Raw genomic sequence first — 6361 nt, forward strand, 5'->3', positions numbered from 1 at the left:
ACATTAAAAATGTTCATCTCCATAGTCATATTACCAAAAGATAAACTCATCACACCATTTCGACAGTTAATGATCGCATTAGACGTAGCTAAAAATGGGCGACCTAAAATCACAGGTATCTGGTTCTCTGGGTCAGGGACAGGTTGGGTATCTAGGACCACGAAATCCACTGGATAAATAAACTTGTCGACCTCAATAAGAACATCCTCGATAACACCTCGAGGGATTTTAACAGACCTATCAGCTAACTGCAGTGTCATCTGAGTAGGTTTCATTTCACCAAGTCCTAGCTGTAAGTATACATGGAATGGCAGTAAGTTCACACTGGCTCCTAAGTCAAGTAAAGCTTTTTCTACCCGGAAGTTACCTATTGTGCAAGCAATGGTAGGAGAACCTGGGTCTTTGTACTTTGGAGTTGTGGTGTTCTGAATGATTGAACTTACGTGACTAGCTAAAAAGGCTTTCTTATGGACGCTAAGTTTTCGCTTTCGCGTACACATATCCTTAAGGAACTTGGCATAAGCAGGAATTTGCCTAATTGCATCTAATAAGGGAAGGTTTATGGTAACTTGCTTAAAAACCTCCACTATGTCATTAAAGTTCGATTCCTTCTTTGTTGGTACTAATAGCTGAGGAAATGGGGCTCTAGGCCTAAAATCAGACCTTTCAGGAACCGAATTCACATCATCAGAAACTTTATCAGTCTCTTCAGCTACTGGTCCTGAGAGGTGAGATCCTGAGGGGTGAACTACAGTATGTTCACTATCGGGCATGGTTACCTTATTGTCTACAACTCTACCACTTCTAAGGGTTCTAACACATTCAATTGATTCGATGGTTTTGCACCTAATTCATGAACTCCTCTAGGGTTGGGTTGTGTTTGACTAGGAAACTTACCTTTTTCTCTCAAAGAATCACTTATCAGACCAACCTGGGTTTTTAACTCGGAAATAGCCTGACTATTTTCTTGTCCTATCCTGTTACTAGCTTGTAGACTCTGTTCTACGGATAACTGGAATTTTGCAGTTTGCTGAGTTAACAAGGCGAGAGATTCCTCTAAACTTAGGATTTTCTTATCTGACTGATTCTGAAACTGAGCTAGTCCTGAAGGATTCTTAGTATAGCCAAAACCTGGGGGAGCATTAGAATTACTAAACTGACCTTGACTTTGGCCCTTAGACCACGAAAGGTTCGGATGGTTTCTCCAACCAGGATTATAGGTTTCTGAATATGGGTCAATCTTTTGACGGTTATCAAATCTAGTGTTATTATAAAGAGCATTGGCCTGCTCTTCAATATTCTGGCCTTCCCAAAAAGGCTCCACTCTACCACTAGTCTGGCCCACTTCTAAGGCTTCTAACCTTTTTGCTATAAGCAATTTTGGCATCTGATTCATAGCCTCCTTCTACCCTATTAACGTTTCCTCTACTTAAAAGAATTTTTTCTGGGGTGCCCTACTATTTTCCCATTGCTGGGTTTTTTCGGCGATTTCATTAAAAAATTCCATCGCCGCATCAACAGTTTGGTTTTCAAATCCACCAGTGCATAGAGACTCAACCATGGTCGTTGTGGAATAATCTAAACCCTCATAAAGGATCTGAACTAGCCTAACCTTTTCTAAACCATGATGAGGACACTGGGATAATAAATCATTGAACCTTTCCAAATACCTATATAAAGATTCTCCCTCTTGTTGTGAAAATGTGCATATTTGCGTCCTAATAGACGATGTTTTGTGCCTAGGGAAAAACTTATTGAAAAAGGCAGATGTAAGTTGTTCATATGTCTCAATTGACTCGGAGTCCAAACTATACAGCCACGACTTGGCCTTATCTTTCAGGGAAAATGGGAATAACCTAAGTTTCAAAGCATCATCATCTAAGCCTCTAATTCTTAGAGTACTACAAATTTCCTCAAAATCCCTAACATGGTAATAAGGGTTTTCATTTTCTTTCCCTAAAAAGATTGGGAGCATCTGTAAGGTCCCAGGTTTCAGTTCATAGGGTGCCTCCGTTTCAGCTAACTTAATACACGAAGGACGGGTAGTCCTAGTTGGATTCAACAAAGCTTTCAAAGTTGCCATTTCTGGCGCTATCGGAGCAACAGGGATTCTCTCCTCAGTCAAAGAACGTTCAAAAACAGACTCTTCAAAAGCCGGACTTTCTAGATTAAGGTAATCGAGACGCTTTGAACTACTAGGTTTCTGTTTAACAAATCTACCTAGTGCGTCTCTTTTACGTTCAGGCATACAATAGAATTTTCTAAATTGGAAGGGTAAGGAAATACAGATCAAGGCCGACTCAACCAAATCAAACCTATTGATTTCTAGCAAACAAAAAGCATGATGTCTCCACTTAGATTGTTTCTAGACCAGCTTCTAATCCTTCGAACGGGAATTCGTTACAATTTAAGCAAACCCCTCTGGAATCAATCCGAGTTAACGTAAGTTGAATAGAGGCGAGGGAAGCTCGGTGGAGCTTTGATACCCAAGGCCTCACCGGTATTACAAGGCGGCGCAGTCACGCATTCAACTTACAGAAACCGTCAAGAACTTCGAATTATGCTTAAAAGAGTAACCAATATTTTTCGAATGACTTTCCTGTTAAGCTCGTTACCCTATCGGTCTCGTTCTAGTCAAAATTTTAGGCTTAGGTTCGCGTAGGTTACGTGTTCCTAAAGCGGGCAAGAAGAGAACGGTGATGAAATCTGAACCCTTATCTTGTATGGCCAGGCCTTTCCCTTTACAAGAAAAATAAATGTACGTATTCAGTCCTCAACATATATGCATACGAAGGAGTCCAGTAACTCGCTGACAGGGGATTCGCGAGTGTTTAGAATCTTACCTCCCGTTCCAGACGGGGGATGAATCGGTTGTAGTCGACTCGGGCCACTGACTCCGATGTCTAGTGTACAAACCCAAGGTGCAGAGACAATATTGTAATTGTCCTCCTTCTCTGCAAACATTTTATATTTAAAGTACCCTTCCGTAGGGTAATAAAAAAAAATAATGTCCCAAAGTCCAAAAGTCCAAAAAAAAAATAAAGAAAAATTACAAAAATAATAAACCCTAATACAGTTTTTTTTTTTTAAAAATAAAATAAACAAACCCTAAACTAAAATTGTCTAAAAAAAAAAAAAATTTCTTCTTTTCTGTTCTTTTTGCTTTAATCTTTAGCTCCAAGTCTTTATGAAATCACCAAACTCCTTGACTCAATTTTCTTTATGATCCAGAATCTGTAGACACAAGATAAATACCCAAAACATAAAAAAAGACAAAAAAAATAAAAATAAATCTAAAACCCTAAAAACAAGTCCGCGTCGGCGGCGCCAAAAATTGATGTGATTTGTAGATAGTGATAAAAGTGGTTCGATTCTCAAACTTGTGAAGGATATTAATTAGACTTAAATCCTAATATTAAAATAGAAAACTCACTAAAAATTATAGCAAACTCAATCAAAGATGATATCTATACTAAAAGAAACATTGAGGCTAAGATTCCACTATTTTCCTAAGTGATTAAACCAATACTTATATTTATGCAATTTTCTTGTTTAATTTGATTCTAAAATATTGCAACAAGTAGATTTTCAAAAGTAATAATTGTAAATACCAAGTATGAAGCATCAAAAGTATTAAAACTAAGCATACTCCATCAAAATAGATCACAATCACTCAAATAAAAATCATATTCAATAATAGTTCAAGGCAAATAATCATATAATTATTGCAAATAAAAAGATAAAATAGAATATACCACTTTTATGTTGGAAAAATAGCTTCCTCTATCGCCTCAACAATGTGGTTTAGCTCCTCATATTAATCATGATCTCAAAATATGTGTTTGTTGATCAAAAGATGATTAAAAGAGTGAAAATTAATAACACAGACTGTTTGCAACAGTGTATTGGTGTTGCAAAACAGCTGTTACAATGGAACTGTTACAGAAAAACTGTTGCTTTGTCGCTGATTTAAGACTGCCCTGATATAAGACTGCCCTGAACAGCTTAATGTTCTTCAGCTGTTAAATAGTGACACTTTTCGGCGACTATCTACCGAGGGTCAATGTTCTTCAGCTTTTCTTCTTCTTCAACAGCAGCAGCAGCAGAAACAGAGTTTGGTAAAGCTCTGATTTCTTCTTCTCTGGCTCTCCTTAGGTTCCCAAACTCTCGATACCTCTTCTATATGACCCAAGACATCTATTTATATCAAAAATACCGATTAAATCTCTCCCAAATCTTCCAAAATCTCTTTCCTTCTCTTCACGGCCAAGTTGCGACAATTTCTTGTTTTAGGATTTCTACGCGTTTCTGAGCTTTCCTTTTTATTCTCAACTCTTCCTTAGATAGATACAAATCTTTGGGAAGGTTTACAGCGTTTTAATCTCTCTAAAATTCCCTAAAACAGGTCACACACGTGACTTTCCATATTTTCTTATTGTGAGAAAAATCCGTCGATTGATCCCAATCTAATCGATTTAAACACCCATATCAGATTCCTAGACCCATAAGGAGCCTATCCTATGAAAATCAGAGGTTTAATCGACCTCAAACTCCTCCAAATCACGATTGCCAAAACTGCTCTTTAACTACACTTTTTTCCCGCCAAAATCCTTTTTTTTTTAATGTTGAAGATGGTTGCCCCTTATCCAGAGTAGGGGTGCGATTAACAACTGCCTGGAAATGGGATGCCCTTTAGTAATTAGGTTACCCCTTATCCAAAGTGAGAGTCTGAATAGCAAATGTCCTCCGGGTGCTTTCCGACAACTTTTCGAGCCAATTTTTTCCAAAAATGTTTATTAGCCAAAAATACCTACAAATAAATAAAACACCATAATAAATACAAAAATGAGCCCTAAAAATATATAGAATCGAGACAAATCGGACACAAAATTGTGTCTATCATTAGACACAAAAATGTATCTATCGTTAGACACAAAAATGTGTCTATCAAATACCCCCAAACTTATTATTTGCTAGTCCTCGAGCAAATCTAATCTAGAAAATAAAATCCTAACTCACTGTCGCAGACATCGTCATTGCACTTAGCGTGTGCAATAAGCCTTTGAACCCCTAGGTGGCCCCAGTAGCCGAGTTATAGTCTCGGGAGGGTTTACCACAGGTGTACCCACAGAACCTTTACTCCAGACCCTAACTATCTACGCGGAACCTTGAAAGGCACTAAAGAATATCCTTGGTTGGCATACTCTCATTGACTACAGGAGGAAGTACCTTGATGAAAAATTGCAATTGTTGTACACGAGTTTGCACTCACGTACTAAAATTCATATATAAGTGGTAGAGATCTACTCAGATAGTCGCATTATGGACATCAATATCCGGAATCAACAAATCACATGAATAGATTAAGAAGATGGAAATAGAGAAAACGTAGATGGTTTTAGATGTTGAATGTTGTTTCCCATATCTGTCTGAAGACCACTTCCAGGATGAACCTATCCTAATGAAATGAGATACCGGTCTGAATACTAATATCAACATAACCGGCATATACAAGGGGACCAGCGGTGATAATCCTAACTTTAGGTCAATACAATTGGCATATATAAGGGAACCAACGGTCGACTTTATTGAATTTATTCCGGTTGGTCTGATGGTCTGGTCTCAATTTCATTTTTTTTTCATTTTTTTTCATAACTCAGATACTCTATTTCACCCTAGCAATGGTAATAACTTGATTCGTCTGCCCCACCAAATCACTTAAAAGAAAAAATAAATAAAAATAGAATGTGAAAAAGGACTCCACGAGAAATGGTGAAACGACCATGTTATTTCTAACACATGAGCTCTGTGCTTTTATGAATATACTCTATTTAAATGTTTCCATCTACTCAGATTGGTTCCTCAACTCCTACAACCAAGATGCTTCCATCCACTTAGATTGGTTTGTGCCAACCTAAATAGGCATAAATTTATAGGCTCTTAGTTTATTTATTGCAACTAAAAGCTAACAAAAAGTTTCTTCCCCACCCCCAAACTTAAATCTAACATTGTCCTCAATGTTTCTAATGAAAGAGCAAAACCACAAAGTAAAGTAACATGGGGAAAAATAAAGAGTGAAGTCGGAAAGATAGTACCTGGGTAAAGCGTAAAAATCCTTCTATAGAGATTAAAGAAGAAAATAATATACAACATACAAACCGCCTTGATGATCAATCAAGGGTAAACAGGGTCCTCCAGAGGGACATCCTCAACATCACCTATAGGAAAGGGCTCTAAAAAGGGTTTCAATCTATGACCGTTAACCTTCGAAGAACTACTACCATCCGATGTCTCGATCTCAACAGCTCCATGATGAAAGACACTGCGAACGACCCGTCCACCGAGAATGTAACCTCCAAGG

General features: G+C 37.7%; 1 pseudogene; it reads left to right on the forward strand.

Annotated features, from left to right (window-relative positions):
* Window positions 1–1619: 1619 nt before the first annotated feature.
* LOC113331097 lies at window positions 1620–1719 on the forward strand (annotated as a pseudogene).
* The last annotated feature ends 4642 nt before the right edge of the window (window positions 1720–6361 follow it).

This window comes from Papaver somniferum, unplaced genomic scaffold (genome assembly GCF_003573695.1).
Source record: "Papaver somniferum cultivar HN1 unplaced genomic scaffold, ASM357369v1 unplaced-scaffold_123, whole genome shotgun sequence".
NCBI lineage: Eukaryota > Viridiplantae > Streptophyta > Magnoliopsida > Ranunculales > Papaveraceae > Papaver > Papaver somniferum.